This window comes from Dama dama, chromosome 7 (assembly GCF_033118175.1).
Source record: "Dama dama isolate Ldn47 chromosome 7, ASM3311817v1, whole genome shotgun sequence".
Taxonomy (NCBI): Eukaryota; Metazoa; Chordata; class Mammalia; order Artiodactyla; family Cervidae; genus Dama; species Dama dama.
In genome coordinates this window covers 18,441,860-18,458,674 of record NC_083687.1, presented here as the reverse complement: position 1 = coordinate 18,458,674, position 16,815 = coordinate 18,441,860, and the positions used below count along the sequence as shown (strand labels likewise).

The following is a 16,815-nucleotide window of genomic DNA, read 5'->3' as shown; positions in this document are numbered from 1 at the left end:
GTGCTAAGTGTCTGTGGATTTTTCTTTCTGCTGAGCCTTGGATGGGCCAGGAGGTGCTTCAGACATTCTAAATGCCTCTTCTTCCCCAGAACTCATCGCCCACCCTCTGAGCTCCAGGCCTTCAAGCTCATGGTTCTTGCTACCTGGAAAAACGCGCTCCCCCTCTGCGTTGCCTTGTTAGACGCTAGGGAGCAGTGGGGTCTGTGGAGAATTCCGCAGCTTACCCTCCATCACGAGAGTTTCTGGGCTCGCGATCTTCAAGTTGCAGGTTTGAATGTTACTTGGAGTAGGTGTGGCTGCTTGGCTTGGCAGAGACTCAGGAAGGAAACTAGTAGGGGTGGGTAACACAGCCTGGGTGAAAACTTAGAGGCAGGAACCAGTGGAGACACTCAGGAGAGGACAACTGTTCCGTGTGGCTGAAGCTTGGGAAGAAGGGGGAGATGAAGCTGAAAAGGCCAGCTGGGCCCCAGAAGGGGCTTGACCGCTGTGCTTGGGCCTGTTTTCTACATCAGTTCTTGGGAAGCGCCAGGGCTTGGGTGTGGCTGGGGTCAGTTGTAGTGGTAGATTTGACCTCTGGGCAGGCTGCAGAAGCCAAGACCTGACTGGGGAGAAATTTTGCATTTTTCAAAAAAGGAGACATTTCTGCATATCAGACTGGATCACTCTCTGGTGCTGTGGCGTCTTGATACTGTGTAGGTTTCAGAGATCAGATAATGCTTTGGTTCAGTTTTTAAACTTTCATTATTCTTTATTACGTAAATAAAACATAATAACGATAAGCAAAGAGGAAAAGGAAGTGAAATTAGTGTTACCCATCATCCCGCCATAAAAATATGGAAACCATAATATAACTTTGAGAGAATGAACGTGGTACACAATGAAATCTGGTGGCCAAAATACTTTGGTGACCTGATGCGAAGAGCCAACTCATTAGAAAAAACCCCCATGCTGGGAAAGATTGAAGGCAAGAGGAGAAGAGGACGACAGAGGATGAGATGGTTGGATGGCATTATTGACTCGATGGACATGAGTTTGAGCAAACTCCGGGAGTTAGTGATGGACAGGGAAGCCTGGCGTGCTGCAGTCCCACAGGGTCACAAAGAGTCGGACACGACTGAGTGATTGAACTGAACTGAACTGAAATATCATTTACATTGAAAACTTGGGTATGGAGACTGCCCCAACACTTGTGTATTTACAAGGTGGAAGCAAACTGTAGGTGTTTTATTCTGTGTGTGTATGTATGTGTAATTTTTATCCCACTTAAAAACTACATGCTTGCCTCAAACTCAGACTGAAGGGTATAAAGAGAAACCCCCTGCCCACCTTCCCACTTTAGCCCCTAATTCTACTCCTCAGAGGTCACCTCTTTAAAAGTTTCCAGTGCATCTTGGAAGACATTGTGCTCAGTGAAAGAAGTCAGACAAAGACATGAAACTGTATGATATCACTTATATGTGAAATCTAAAAAATAAAACAAGCTAGTGAATATAATAAAAAAAAGAGGCAGACACAAACAGGTGGTTGCCATTGAGGAGAAGAAGGTGGGAGGGGCAAAATAGGGATGGGGAGTAAGAGGTATAAACTATTAGCTATGAAATAAGCTACAAGGATATATTGTACAACACAGGGAATATGGGCAATGTTTTATTATAACTGTACATGCAATATAACCTTTAAAAATTATGAATCACTACATTGCACACTTGTAACTTATTTAAGATTGTGGTCAAGGAAGGGGCTTTCAGAAATCAGTGTTGTGGAGGTCAGGAAAGGGGAAGATGGAGAATTTTTGAGGCCTGGGCTGTGTCTGGATTTGTCCTGTGGATGCTGGTGAGGGGGAGGGTGCGTAGAGGTGAGTAAGACTGTGGACAGGGCCAGCTATGGTGTCCGATTTTACCTCCTGGGCGTGGAGAGATGGTTTGGGGTGGAGAGATGGCAGGCATGCAAATAAGCATGAGACATGTCAGGAAGCAGTGACGGTCACTGATAGATATTTATAAAAATACCCTTGTTTGACAAAATGAAAAGTTGGCACGTCTGTGTTAGTACCCCAAGTTAAAAAAAAAAAAGTTTTAACAATTGATGAATACTGAAAATCTGAGCGAGACAGCAGAACTGGATGGGGGTTTGTAAATATCCTACTTGGTTCAGGTTTTGTAACCGGCTATGCAACCTGGGGCTGCACCTTAATTTTTTTAGATCTCTGTTTCCTTACCTGCCATAAATCAGGAGTCCTCAACCCTGGCTGCACATTAAAATCACCAGGAAACTTAACAGAAGAGAAAAAACCAATGTCAGAGCCCCTGTACAGTCCAGGTGTATCCAAATCTCTGCGAGTAGGGCCTGGGAATTTTTTGTTAAATTTTCTTCCAGTTTGGGAATTTTTTAATGCAGCCAACATTGAGAACCTCAGGATTAGGATCATCCTAATTGCACATTTTTGTCCTAAAATGTTATGATTCTATTTACTATATCCTACAGTGTTGTTTCTTTTAATACTGTGCACAAAATGTTATAAGCTTCTTACATATGAAGAAGTCTTACTTTTAATTTTTTTAAAAAAACAACTCCCCATAATTCTCATCAGGCCAATGGTTTAATGTCAATTTCCTTTGTCCAGTAAGTCAAAATCATAAACGTAGTAAAACATCAAATAATTGTTGACCCAGGAGCTGAAAGCATGGACTTTCACTTCTCATTCCCACATTTTAAAAAAGGTACTGACACCTCCATTTGTAAAGAAGACCCTGAAGAGTTCAGAGAGAAGACATTACTGGAAATGTGTTTTGCTAGAAGAATTGTGTATACCGTAAGTTCCAAACGAGGAGGTCCAGTCTCAGGTATCTTTATTGAATCTAGATTCTACATGGAGTAGGAGGTGTTTAAAGAGGAGGTCCAGTCTGGGGTGTCTTTATCGGATCTAAGTTTTACATGGAGTAGGAGGTGTTTAAAGAGAGTCGGTGCTGTTTTATCTTCACTATTGAAGTTTTTGGTTTTGTCTCTTCCTAAATGAGTCATTTTTTAAAAAGGAACCTAACTTGGGGAGGTGGGGAAACCACTGCTGGGAGGTGCCAAGGAGGGGGTGGGCACTGAGGCTGACAGTCAGGGTACTGAGTTCACAATTGGGTGGTTGACCCAGGAGGGGCGGAGCCAGGAACCTGTCTGCAGAGGGCATATCAGGACCAGTGGGACAGTTTGGTGATTGTGATGCGGGGAGCGGGTGGGGAAGTTGGGATGAAATGGTAATGATGTTGTTTATTAATTTACTAAGTATTTTCTGGAACACACCCAATAGACATAGGGCCTGGTATCAAGGCTCAATCCACATGTGCTAGGAAATTAAGAACAAAGGGGAAGGAGCTTTCTAGTTTTTCACTTCATCTGGGGACACAAATCATGAAGGTCAGGCATGTCTGTATTTCCTGCCTTTACAAGTAAGCAACCTGAAGTTACAGTGTCCCATACCAGTGTGAACGGTACAAGTGAAAATGTTAGTCCCAGGCAGGATTTCAGAGGAGGAAATGTGGCATCCTGGAGACCCCATGGTGGAGGGCCAGGGGGTGTGATGAAACATGCAGTGGAGTCAACCAGATGTTGGTGGAGAACCCTGTGGGACCTCCACACGTCACTTCCTCTTTCTGTGCTAATTTCTCCCACCTGAAAAATGATCTCACACACCTGAGTCCCCCAGATCCCTGAGAGCTGATCAAAGTGTCCACTGCTCCTGTTGCCTGGGGAGGGAGGAGAGGGACAGAGAGTGGGGAGGTGTCGACAGGCCCCACGTGGAAACCAGAAAACCAGGGCAGCTGCGTGGGATTGGTCCCCGTGTTTGGGGTGAGAGAGGAGCACAGGGCAGGTGCTCTGGGCACTGGGAGGAGTTGCGTGTCTGTGGGATGTTGGCCGGGCACGCTCCTTTAATTCCATACCTACCCCTGCCTCTCAGAAGTGCTCATTTTCATCTTTTCTGAGTGCTGTCAACCTCCTGCAGTTGGGCTAGCATGTTTTCTAAGCTTGTCACAAACTTCCTGTTTAGGTCTGATCTGGGGCTTTGTGTGTTTCGAAACCCTGGCACTGACAGAAGTCCAGTGCTTCTCTCTTCATAGTCATGAAGAGCCCCTTTTGCCCTCCTGCCTTTTGCTGATTTTGGCCATCCTTCTTTGCAAACCTTCCTCCTGGGAAATGCTCTCTAGCTTCTGCACTTGCTCCTCTTAGGGACGGTTGAGAGCTGTGAGATCTGAAGGTTGGAAGAAGGGAGGGCAGCACACTTATTGGGCCCCTTATATAATGCCAGGCACTGTGCTAGATGTTTTCCTACATTTCTTGTTTTATTTAGGCTTCACATTAGCTCATGCAGAACCAGACTCAGAGAGGGGAAGTGACCAGCGTAAGTTGGACAGCCACTGTGTGACAGGGTTAGGATTTGATCCCAGGCTTGACTCCAGAGCTCCTGGTATTTCCACTGTGCCTTTGGTTCCATGGATTTGGCGAGATCTTGATTTCTTAGTGGGCATCTCGGTGAATAGGATTGCCTTCCCCTCCATCGGTTCCTCCTGGACCTTGTTGGTTTGTTTTTAGTTTGGAGTATAATTGGCTTTGAGGGCTTCCCTGGTAACTCAGCTGGTAAAGAATCCGCCTGCAATGCAGGAGACCCTGGTTCGATCCCTGGATTGGGAAGATCCCCTGGAAGAGGGCATGGCAACCCACTCCAGTGTTCTTGCCTGGAGAATCCCCATGGACAGAGGAGTCTGGCGGGCTACAGACCATGGAGCTGCAAAGAGTCGGGCACGACTGAGCACAGCACGTAATTGCTTTACGGTGTTGTGTTGGTTTCCGCTGTACGTTGGCGTGAATCAGCCCCAAGTAGACACACGTCCCCTCCTCCCTGACCCTCCCTCCGCCCTGCAGCCCATCCCACTCCTCTTGGTTGTCACGGAACACCAGGTTGAGCTTCCAGTGTTACAGGGCAGTCTCCCACTAGCTCTCTGTTCTACATGTGGTAATGTGTATGTTTCAGTGCTACTCTGTCAATTTGTCCCACGCTCTCCGTCCCCTGCTGTGTCCCCAAGCCTCCCAGAGACTTGTTATTCAGGTGCTGTCCATTCTGTCTGCATAGTGTGTGATCTGATGGTCCATGAGTGCCCTGTTGACTTTCACTTTTCCCAACCATCCTCCTGCTTTGGCCCTGGAATTCTTAGAATTAAAAAAAAAAAAAAATTATTGGAGTATAGTTGCTTTACAACAATTTCTGCTATGCAGCAAAGTGATTCAGCTATATATATAATATATCCCCTCTCTTTTGGATTTCCTTCCCATTTAGGTCACCGCAGAGCATTGAGTAGAGTTCCCTGTGCTATACAGAAGGTTCTTGATAGTTCTCTATTTTATACATAGTAATGTATATATGCCCATCCCTGTCTTCCCATTCATCTCACCCCTCCACCCCTTTCACCCCTTGGTGTCCATACATTTGTCTTCTACATCTGTGTCTCTATTTCGGCTTTACAAATAGGTTCATCTGTACCATTTTTCTAGAGGGACTCTTAATTTTTTTTTTTTTTTTGCATGGTCCCCAGCTGGTAGTTGAAATGGGTTAAGGCCAACTCCCTATTTCCCAGAAGTGGAGGATCCTCTTCCCTACGTTTACCAGCCTGCTGGTCACTGTGAACTCCATTCAGCCAGCTGGATTGCTCACATTTTAAGCTCTTCCCATGAAGAGGGAGGAAGATAGGATATCTGTGTGAGGGCAAGCAGATAGCTAAGCAGGGGTTCCAAGACCTTAAATACGCAGGAGGAGGACAGAGAGCTCCATCAAGCCATCCTCATTATTATCATGACGGCTGTTACAGGGTGTCAGACTCTGGGGGCTCCTACAAAGGAAGAATAGTTACCCTTCCAAAACTTCAGGAGTGCCCTGTGTCCCTTCCCTTACCTGTCCCAGTTCTCTTGTATTTTCTTATATTTATCCTTCTCGAAGTATATTGTCTGCACTCCATCAGAATTGTTCTATAGATCAAGTAACATCTACCCTTGTAGCCTCTGTGTTGAGCAGTGGGCAATTCCAAGCATTCAACACATATATTAATTACCCTCAAGGGATGTGCTGTCTGCTTGGAAACTCAGCAGATGGAATACTTTGCCAAGAGAAGCTAAATGCAGTGAACTCACAAGAACACAGATTGCTCAGCAAGTTGGGACTCAAATAGGGTGCTCAGAGGGGTGGAGCTCAGAGGGGACATTGGGACCTTGAGGGGCACATGGGGTGGAGCAGAGCATGCATGTGGGAAACAAGATTGAAGAAGGCTCCTTCCAATTATATAGGACAGCAATGGGTAAAAACAGTGCTGTGAGCTATTATAAATACTCTCCACATATTCAACAAGGAGAGAAAACAAAATCAGAAAAGAGAAGAGAAATAGAAGATGTAAAGAAGATTCCAGTGGAACTTTTAGAGCTGAAAGATACGGCATTGGAAATAAAAAACATACTGGATGAGATTAAAGTAGATTAGACACCAACTTGAAGTCATGGCAATAGAAACTGTCCAAGAAGAAGCACAGAGATATTTAAAACAAAAGCATAGCATTTACTTGTGGGACATTAAGTGGTCTAACATATCTGTAAGTGAAGTCTCAGTGGGAGAGGGAAAAATACTTGAACAAATAATGGAGAAAGTTTTGCATAATTCCATGAAGACTATAATTCAATGATTGGAAAACTATGACTTGCAGGCCAACTATGGCCTGGAACCTATTTTTGTATATAAAGTCTTATTGGAACAGAAAAACCAAACAAGACAATGGTGTGGGAAGGTTCATCTGGATGTGTCCCCTGAACCAGGGGGGATGCTGGGAGGTCAGTTAGAAGACGTTTATTATATTAAATTTAAGGGATGAAATGTTGAGGCCTTGGACCAGGGTGGTGGCATGAATATAGACAAGAAGAGAGAGAGATGGAAGATTTCAGACCCCAACTGGGATTTGACTTGCTGCCTGTGAGACCTTGAGCAGGTGACTTCATTTCTTGAAGCTCAGTTTCATCAAGTGTAAGCAGATGTTCAGAACACTGCATGGGACTAGTGTGTGAGGGTTTTAACTTGGGTCACACCCAGCACACAAGTGTAAGAGGCAGGACTGGTGATTGACGGGGAGGGATCAGGGGAGTGGAGAATGAGGACTGAAAGGGTTGAATGCGGGGGTCTGGGAGACAGATGCAGCCCAGACAGAAAGAGGTGGCGCTGTGTGGGGTCCCAGCATTCTTCAGTTAGAAGAAGGCCCTTCTCCTAAACCCAGGCCTCCACGGGCCTATCCCAGAAACCCACAGCCACATGGACTGTGCGTGTCGGAGCCCACGGCCTCTTGTTTCAGCTGCACCTTCAGTGATGCTGGCCTGTGACCTGCTCTCTCTCCCGTCAGGGTTGGCACTGGGTGATGTGAGGGAGACCTGTGGGGGTGCTGGGTTTCAGGGCTGACCCTGAGAGACATTCCCCACCATCCCCACTCCCTCCAGTCCCCCTCCGGTCTGTCCTTGGTCACTCAGGAGACAACCAGCCTTCGGTGATTTCAACCCCTCACCCAGTAGCAAGCCCACTCAGGTTCTCACCTTCCCCGTGGTGCCATGATCTCCATCTGGGCTCATCCCTTCCACTCAGAGGAGGGCACGCCCCTCTTCCTCTTGGCCAGAGAGAACCTTCTTCCTGCACCCGGGGACTCTCTCCTGCAGTTCCTGGGACCTCACCCCGTCCAGTCATGCTGCTGGAGTCTTTCCTCAAACCTTCACCCACCCCTTTGTCTCCTTCCCTCCCTCCCTCCTTCCTTCCTGTGCTTTCCCAGACGGAGAGAACCTGCCCTTGGGTTTTGGTCCTTTACTGAGGCAGCCCGCTCAGGCCGGCTTCTGCCCTTGGCAGATGTGAAGGGTGCAAGGGAGGATGCGGTGGGTTTGCTGCACAGGGCTCCTGCGTCCACATGAACTGCTCTCCCCACGTCACCTGTGGTCTCCATGTTACCACACCCAACAGACGCTTCTGTCCTTATCTTTCTGGAGCCTTTGCTACTTCTGATACTGTGGACAACTTCCTCCTTCTTGCAACTCCCATTTCTCTTGGCTTCTTTTATTCTGCAAATAAATCTCTCAGCCACTATTTCTTGAGCATATCCTATGTGCTGGTCTCTGGGGCATACCATAATACCATGTCCCTGCTTTCAGGGAGTTTCTAATCTAGTGTGAGGGGAGATGGATAAAAATATAAATAAAAGTCAGATGGTGATGAGCGTAACAAGGAAGAATACAACAGGGAAGGGGGATGGGTGCTGGGGTTGTTAGGAGGGTCTGAGAAGGTGACATTATCGTGGAAACCTGAAGGAAGTGAAGGATGCCTGGAGGAAGAGTGTTCCAGGCAGGGGACAAGCACATGCAAAGGCCCTGGGGTGGGAGCCTGCTTGGGATGTTAGAGGAAGCCATTGTGTTTGGATGAAACTGAAGAAGGGCAGTGTAGAAGGGTTCAGGGAAGAGGCTGGGTCAGCTCATGTGAGTCTTGTGGGACATTTCAAGGACTTTGCCTTTTACTTTGAGAGAGATGAGACACTCCAGGAATGTTTGGGGCTTCCCAGCTGGTGCTAGTGGCAAAGAACCCGCTTGCTAATACAGGAGACATAAGAGACGTGGATTCGATCCCTGGGTCGGAAAGATCCTCCGGAGGAGGGCATGACAACCCACTCCAGTATTCTTCCCTGGAGAATCACAAGGACAGAGGGGGCTAGCAGGCTATAGTCCATGGGGTCGCAAAGAGTCGGACACGACTGAAGCGACTCAGCACACACACGGGAATGTTTTGAGCAGAAAAGTGACTTTTAAATGATCACTTAGGAGGTTGTGGGGAGCCTAGTGTATTAGTCTGCTAGTATTCCAATAACAAGAGTACCACAAACTGGGTGGCTTAAACAGCAGGAATTTATAGTCTCATTGTTCTGAGGCCAGAAGTCCAAGAACAAGATGTCTGCAGGGCAGCGCTGCCTCGAAGGTCTCTAGGGAAGGACATGTTCCAGGCCTCTCTCCTAGCTTCTGGTAATTTCCTGGTTCGTGGCAGTGACTCCAGTCTTCACATGGTGCGGTCACTGTGTAGGTGTCTGTGTCCAAGTTTCCCCTTTTTGTAAAGACAACAGTCATATTGGATGAGGGACTCACCCTGCTCAGGGTTGGAGGAGGAAAAGGCAACCCACTCCAGTGTCCTTGCCTGGAGAATCTCATGGACAGAGGAGCCTGCAGTCCATGGGGTCGCAGAGAGTCAGGCACGACTGAGCACCTAGCACATTACTGCTCAGTGTATGATGTGTGACCTCAGCTTAACAGCTTATGACATTTGGCTTCGACCCTATGCCAGATAAGGTCACGTCCTGAGGTCCTGGACTTAGGGCTTTCATGTAAGAATTGTGGGGAGACACAGCTCAACCCGTAACACAATTCAACCCACAATATATGGATTATAGACGGGCAAGGGTGGAAGTATGGAGACCAGCTAGGAGGTTAGAGCGATATGCTAATAAGAGAAGCTTTTTGGACCAAAGTGGTAGCTGTGGAGGTGGTGAGAGTCTGCATGTATTTTGCAGACAAAGCTGACATCATTTGCTGATGGGTTGGACATAGGGTGTAAGGGAAAGCGGGGAGTCACAGTGACTCCTGGGTTTGGGACCTGAGTGACTAGAAGTTTAGAATTGAGCGTCTTCCTTTCTTAAATCCTCTCTACCCCCAGGAACCCTAGAAGGGCCTCTTACTGGGCAGTCCTTCCACTGCTGGGTTCTTCAGGGCTCCATCCTTAGCTGCTTCTTCAGTCCCTCCTGGTTGATATGATCTGTCCCCATGGTGAAGCCAGATATCCTGAATGTGCTTTCTGGGTCACCCCTACAGGCCCTGGCTCTGGAGGATGCTGAAGGAGGAAGACACAGAAGCAGGACGACCCTGAGAGATTAAGCCTCTTAATCGTGAAAAAGGTAGCTTCTCTGACATTCTGGGTGTTTGAATGCTCGTTTCTCTGATCCTTGTGGTGTGGACAATGCCCCACGGAGGGGAGGTCAGCTGCACTGGGCCTGGACACCCACGTGCGTGTGTGCATTCCAGGCAGATTCTTTACCTCCTGCGCCACTAGGGAAGCCCCCTCGGGGGTGGATATCCAGGCACAAATGGAAAATACCTGATCGCTCTTAATATATTCTCATTTGGAATATATTAAAAGGGATGTTTCTACTTTAGAACCCAAATAGGACTTTTTGTTGATTTGAGTGAGTGAAATTTTGCATTATTGGGTCAGCTACATGGAACCGATTGTTGGCTGTGGGGGCTGGAAGGAGCCCAGAAACCCTCGAGTCAAACTCTACCCCTTTTAGAGTTGAAAAGACACTGGGAGATCAAGTGACTTGCTCACGGCCACTCATTAGTTCATGAAAGTGTTTCTTGAAAGTCCGTTATATTTTCTCAAGAAAAGCAACACAAAGGCACTGGAAACAGGGAAAAGCAAAATCTGAGCAAGTGCTAGGAAAAAGCTGTGGATGAGTGCTTATTTTCCATTTCTCAGTTTGGATTCTTTGGGGTTGTGAATGTCATAAAACGGAACTCAAAGGGGCTCCCATGGCACAGGGAATTAATTAAGTGACTTGTACCAGCAAAACGCAGAGACGGGATGGACTACAGGGTACATGTGTGATAGCAGCTCAGCTTGTCATCAGCAGTCCAGTTTCTTCCCTTCTCTCTGCTGCTCTTCCATGGTGTCAGTCTGTCCTAGGGCTTGCTTTTCTCCTGGAGGCAAAATGGCCACAGAAGTTTCTGAGCTTATTGTTGCATACCCCTCCAACCAGAAGGAAAGAAGCATCCTTTCCAGTAACTCAAAAATATCTTTTCTAGAAGTCCCTCCCCAGAAAGCCAGCCTTGGCATTTCATTGGCCTGAACTGAGTCATATGTTCATTCCTTAGCCAATCACAGTGGCTAGGTGAGCACCGCCTGTTGATTGACAGGGATGGGAGATATTTCCTAATTGGCCTATCCCTACCCTGGGTGATATGTCAACTTTCCTCAAAGCACCTGGGTTGGGGAAAGTACAGGTCTGGATATTGTTGGGGGAGGAGGGAAATGGACATGGGGAGAGTGACAGTGATATCTATTATATTGTATAATCTATAGACTAATTAGCTACTAATTGTTGGGGTAACAGTGAGAGGAAACCCACTCTTAGATAATGGGAGTCTGAATTTTTAAAGTGTTTAACATAGCATAGTTTCAGACAGAACCTTCCCAAACAGTTCCTGTTGGAAGTCTTGCAATTAGCATCTGCTTTTCTGTATGTATTAGAACATAAGATCTTCTAGGAGGTTAACTATGCCTTGTACAATGCTGTTTTATTTCTAATATGCTTATTCAACCTTTTTATAGCCAGAATAAACACTCTCCTCAAATTCTGAGTTAGTGGAGATTAAGTTACAGTAATGAAGTTGCTCTTCTATAACCTCATCTATAAGATGGGAATAAGAAAAGCACCTTCTTTATAGGTTTGTTATTAGGATTAACAGGTAATCCAAGCAAAGTGCCCAGTGGCTAGCCCAATAAATGTTATCTCTATTAGCTTCATTTAACTCAAAATATTGTCATATTTACTTGTTTATGTGCATGTTTAAGCTAGGAAATTAACTGTTTACAACAAATACATGTCACTGATTAGCTCAGTTAGAAACAAGATAAGTGAAGGTATTAAAATATTTAGTGTTTATGGATTTTTTAAACTTTTTTTAAGAATTAATTTTGGGGGAAAAATTAAAGAAAAATTTAAGTAGCACATGGTTAAATTAAAGGTAGCTCAGTTGGTAAAGAATCCACCTGCAATGCAGGAGACCCCACTTCGATTCCTGGGTCGGGATGACCCGCCGGAGAAAGGATAGGCTACCCACTCCAGTATCTCTGGGCTTCCCTTGTGGCTCAGTTGGTAAAGAATCCGTCTGCAATGTGGGAGCTCTGGTTTCAATCCCTGGGTTGGGAAGATCCCCTGGAGAAGGAAAAGGCTACCTACTCCAATATTCTGGCCTGGAGGATTCCATGGACTGTATAGTCCATGGGGTCACAAGGAGTTGGACATGACTGAGTGACCTTCACTTTCACTTTCATAATCCCTGGAAAATAGGGAATTTTAACTTTACATATTAATGTATTCTTGGTTGAAAAAAAATCTTGTAAGTAGCTGAGAGCCTGTTATGACCTGTTATGATTTTCTTGCCACCGTTCTCTGTTTGGAGGTTCTGGAGGGGCAGGTGACCCTCCTCAGCTTTGACTTCACACAGTTGAGCTTTTCTGGGTGGATAGGATGGACTTTAGGATCGTCTGGATTGGGTGAGATGCTGCAGTAGACAGAAGCTAGCCTTGGGCTTTTATTTCAGTGGAATTTTATCTAATAGAATGCTGTGGATTGTTCTTGAGAGCCTTGGGTGCCGTCAGGCTGACCTCAGAATTCTAGGAGCTGAAGGGTCTTGGTTTGGGGTTCCCGGATCAGTGGTGGGAAGAACACAAGTTGGCACAGCACCCTGAAATTGGTTTCTGAAATGGGAGGTGATAACTGTGAGGATGCAGGATGGATAGGGTGCAGTGAGGGGCTTGTGGATGGAGGGAAAAGTTCCAGAGTGACCAGGAACTTAACAGACCACAAATTTATAAACCATAAAAATTTCATTCCCCTCCCCACTGAATACTGACTTAAAGTTTCTGTAGGTTGTTTGTTGCCCCCAAGACTGGCTGGTCACCATGGTGATAAAGTAGATGAGAACTAGTGATAACTGAACGACTGACCTTAAATTCCTTGGTTTGGAGGATGCTGTAGAGAAGTGATCCTCAAATGTACAATAGATCACCTGGACCAAGAAACTACAAAAAAGAATTGAGGGGATTAGCTTAAAGCTACCTTTTTTTTTTTTTTTTTTAATTTCATCAAGGAAGGACAATTTCATAAAAGAAAGGACCATCTTGTCGCTAAAATAGTAGGAAAGAGATAGTCTAAGGAGTAGAATCTTTATATTGAAAACATTCAGCTTTGGGAATGATTATTGCACTCTTCTTATTTTTCTGGCAACACCTGTGGAAACAGTGTTAAAGGTGGATGCTTCCTTGCAACTGTGCCTAACAGGTGTTGGGGATATATGGGGTTACTGTGCAACTGTACAGAGAAAAATCATAGTTTTAGGAAGCTTCTCATGGAGCCTAGGCATTCGCTGACGTCATGTCTTTACTTGATTTAAAGGGACAGGAGAAATTCACTTAAACACAAGTCTTAATAAGCCCAACTCATTTTCTAAAAGAAGAGGAACTGTTTACTCTCAAGTCATTAACTTAGAATTGTTAGTTTAATTTTCCACTGATAGGAAGAAGATCTTGCAATAAATAAATAGTTCAAATGAAAAGGCATGTCAGTAGCTTTCTCCCTTTCCACCATTTATCCCTGAAAATGGCAAATTTGTTCAGTTTCCTTTGGCTTTCAGTGGTGTGCTGTGTTTCTGTGTGTGTAGGCCCTGGCGCGCACGTGCACGCACACGCACACACACACACACACACACACACACACACACACAACTTAGCTTGGTCTGGAAGGCCCCAGAAAGGAAACACACACACACACACACACACACACACACACACACAACTTAGCTTGGTCTGGAAGGCCCCAGAAAGGAAACACACACACACACACACACACACACACACACACAACTTAGCTTGGTCTGGAAGGCCCCAGAAAGGAAACACACACACACACACACACACACACACACACACACACACACAACTTAGCTTGGTCTGGAAGGCCCCAGAAAGGAAACACACACACACACACACACACACACACACACACACACAACTTAGCTTGGTCTGGAAGGCCCCAGAAAGGAAACACACACACACACACACACACACACACACACACACAACTTAGCTTGGTCTGGAAGGCCCCAGAAAGGAAACACACACACACACACACACACACACACAAAACTTAGCTTGGTCTGGAAGGCCCCAGAAAGGAACGGGTACTTTTGAGAAAAGCAGTGTGCCCACCAGTCAGTTGCTAATAAGTGTTAGTACTTGTATCAGCAATTACATCTTGGAGCTATCAAAAGAGGGTGACTTTTTAAGATGCCTTTGAAGTCATTAAAAAGTAAAAAACAAGACTTCCCTGGTAGCTCAGGCTGTAAAAAGTAAAAAACACCAAACATACACCCAACCGCCCCTAGCATCCAAAACAGCAATAAAACGTTTCTCATTCTGCTTTGCCTGCATGACTTTGCCACAAATATGTTTTGCCTTCTAGCCCAGGATTCAGCTTCTGTGTGGGGCCATGACTGGTACGAGGGGAGAAAAAGATTGCTCGCTGTGTCTGTGTGAAACCCTGAATGGAATCATGGAATCTTAGCGCCAAAAAGGGTTGTGAGGTTTCTGCCATCCTGCCAAGCTATCCTGACACTCATCACCTTGACTGACAAAAGGGCACCTAGTCCTACCGTTTCGTGGATCTCTAATGATTCGTGGATCCTCTGTAAAATTAAAATGTGTCTTCCTCAAGAAAAAGCAGGGCTGCCGGGGTGGCACTAGTGGTAAAAGTGCATGCATGTGTGCTAAACTGCTTCAGTCGTGTCCCACTCTTTGCGACCCTATGGACTGTAGTCCACCAGGCTCCTCTGCCCATGGGGATTCTCCAGGCAAGAATACTGGAGTGGGTTGCCATGTCCTCCTCCAGGGGATCTTCCCGACCAAGGGGTCAAACCCATGTATCTTGGGGCTCCTGCATTGCAGGTGGATTCTTTACCGCTGAGCCACTTGGGAAGCCCAGTGGTAAAAGTACCCTCCTGCTGATGCAGGAGACTTAAAAGATGCTAGTTTGATCCCTGGGTTGGGATCAAAGCAGACCATTCTGAGCAGACACTCAGGTCTGCAGTGATTGCCCTGTTCACTGCCTCACTCCTGGGTACAGTGTCACTGGAGTCCTATTTGTACTGTCCTATACGTTCATATGGCACCGTCCTTGTGTGGTCTAGTAGACGCTCGGTCTTAACTGGTTCAGACTCCGTGCCGCTTGTTTCTCCAAAGGTGAATCTGTCCAGCAGGCTCTGCTGTCTGCAGAGCTGCAGCTGGGGGTGCTTCTGGGCTGACATTGCCACAACCCTCTTGTCATAGTTGGCCTAGGCTGCCATGGTACCAAAATATCATAGATTGGGTGGCTTAAATAATATAAATTTCTTTCTCACAGTGTGGAGGCTAGGAAGTCCAAGATCAAGGTGCTGGCAAGGTAGGTTTCATTCTGAGACCTCTTCTCTTGACTTCTAGGTGGCCGCCGCCTTGCGTGCTCACATGACCTCTTCTTTGTGGAGAGAGGAAGCTCTGTGTCTCTTCCTCTTCTTCCTTGGCTTTTTTTAAAAGAAAATTTTTTTGTTTGATGTGGGCCATTTTTAAAAGTCTTTACTGAATATGTTACAATATGGCTTGTTTTAAGTTTTGCTGTTTTTGGCCACTAGGTGTGTGGAATCTTTTGGTCCCTGACTAGGGACCAAACCTGCACCCCCTGCATTGAAAGGTGAAGTCTTTACCACAGAACTACAAAAGAAACCCCTCTTCTTATAAGGATACTTTTCCTATCATGGGGGCTCCACCCTTGTGGCTCATTTTAACTTAACTGACTCCTGAAGGCCCCATCTCCTGATCCCATCAGACTGGGGGGGTAGGGCTTTAACATAAGAATTTGGGGGCGTGGGGACAAACAGCCCATAGCAATGCTCCTGGAAGGTCCAGGAGCCCTGCAGTAAGCAGAGGAGGCCTTAGTTACAAGCTTTCCTTGTGGTGGGAGAGGTGCGGTGTTCCCAAGCTAGAGCAGGTGGTTCTGTGGACAAAAACGTTGGACGACATTTACCACAGAGCTGGAGGGAAACTGCAGGAGCCTGGTGATTTCCTTGTCTTTTCAGAGCTGAGATTTCTTAGTTTCATATGTCAGTGGTAAAGTTGTGGTTGCCAAACTTGGTCAGCCTCAATGAAATCTGGATGGTTTAGCATTCAGTATTCCCATGAAGTATTCTATAACTTGGTGGGCCTCTGAAAAAGAGGCTCTTGGAACCAAAGCCTGGGAAAATGGGTTATTTCTTAGCACTTAATCATTTGGGGCATTTCTTCCTGTTTCATGGGAGGAAGAAAAGGCAGTAAATTAAAATAAAACTACTCCCTGTTTCATGAGAGATCAGTATCTTACAGTGTCATTTTAAATGTATGCAAACGTGGTAATGTCCACATGGACATAGATGTGCACACAGGAGCACACATGTCAGGTGGAATATTTTTTCTTGTTTTCTAAATTTTTTTATTGAAGGATAATTGCTTTACAGAATTTTGTGGTTTTCTGTCGTACATCAACAAGAATCAGCCATAGGTACACCCATGTCCCCTCCTTCCCAAACCTCCCATCACCCTCCCACCTTTTAGCCTATCCTTTGAAAATTCTTTTAAACTTTCAAAGAACCAATAATTTCTGTGTTGTATAAAATGTTCCAGGGTTTAGAAGAAAGATGGAAAACTTCCAGATCCTATTTTCAAGCAAACATGACCCTGATAACAGATCTGGCAAGTCCCCAAAGGGAGGCTCTATACCAGTCTTGCTTAGGAATGTGAAAATATGAGATAAAACTCTAGTGAGTAGATTTCAACTCTAGAGCATGTCAGTGTTCTACCATACCCAAGTCAGTTGTAGCCCTGGAATGTAGGAATGGCTTCATATACATTATAGTTTCATTTGATTCACCGAATGGTTT

The 16,815-nt window shown here is 45.8% G+C and overlaps 1 protein-coding gene across 10 annotated transcripts in view; it reads left to right on the top strand.

Moving 5' to 3' along the window:
* TRERF1 (transcriptional regulating factor 1) overlaps window positions 1-16,815 on the top strand; it is a 206,396-nt gene that overhangs the window by 74,104 nt on the left and 115,477 nt on the right. For 9 of the 10 annotated variants that reach the window (XM_061146710.1, XM_061146713.1, XM_061146709.1 and 6 more), the window contains exon 3: window positions 9,904-9,986. The gene's annotated coding sequence lies outside the window, so the exon portion shown is untranslated. Of the gene's footprint in view, window positions 1-2,731; window positions 2,813-9,903; window positions 9,987-16,815 lie in introns of those variants that run through there. The other variant, XM_061146714.1, reaches the window with a different exon arrangement.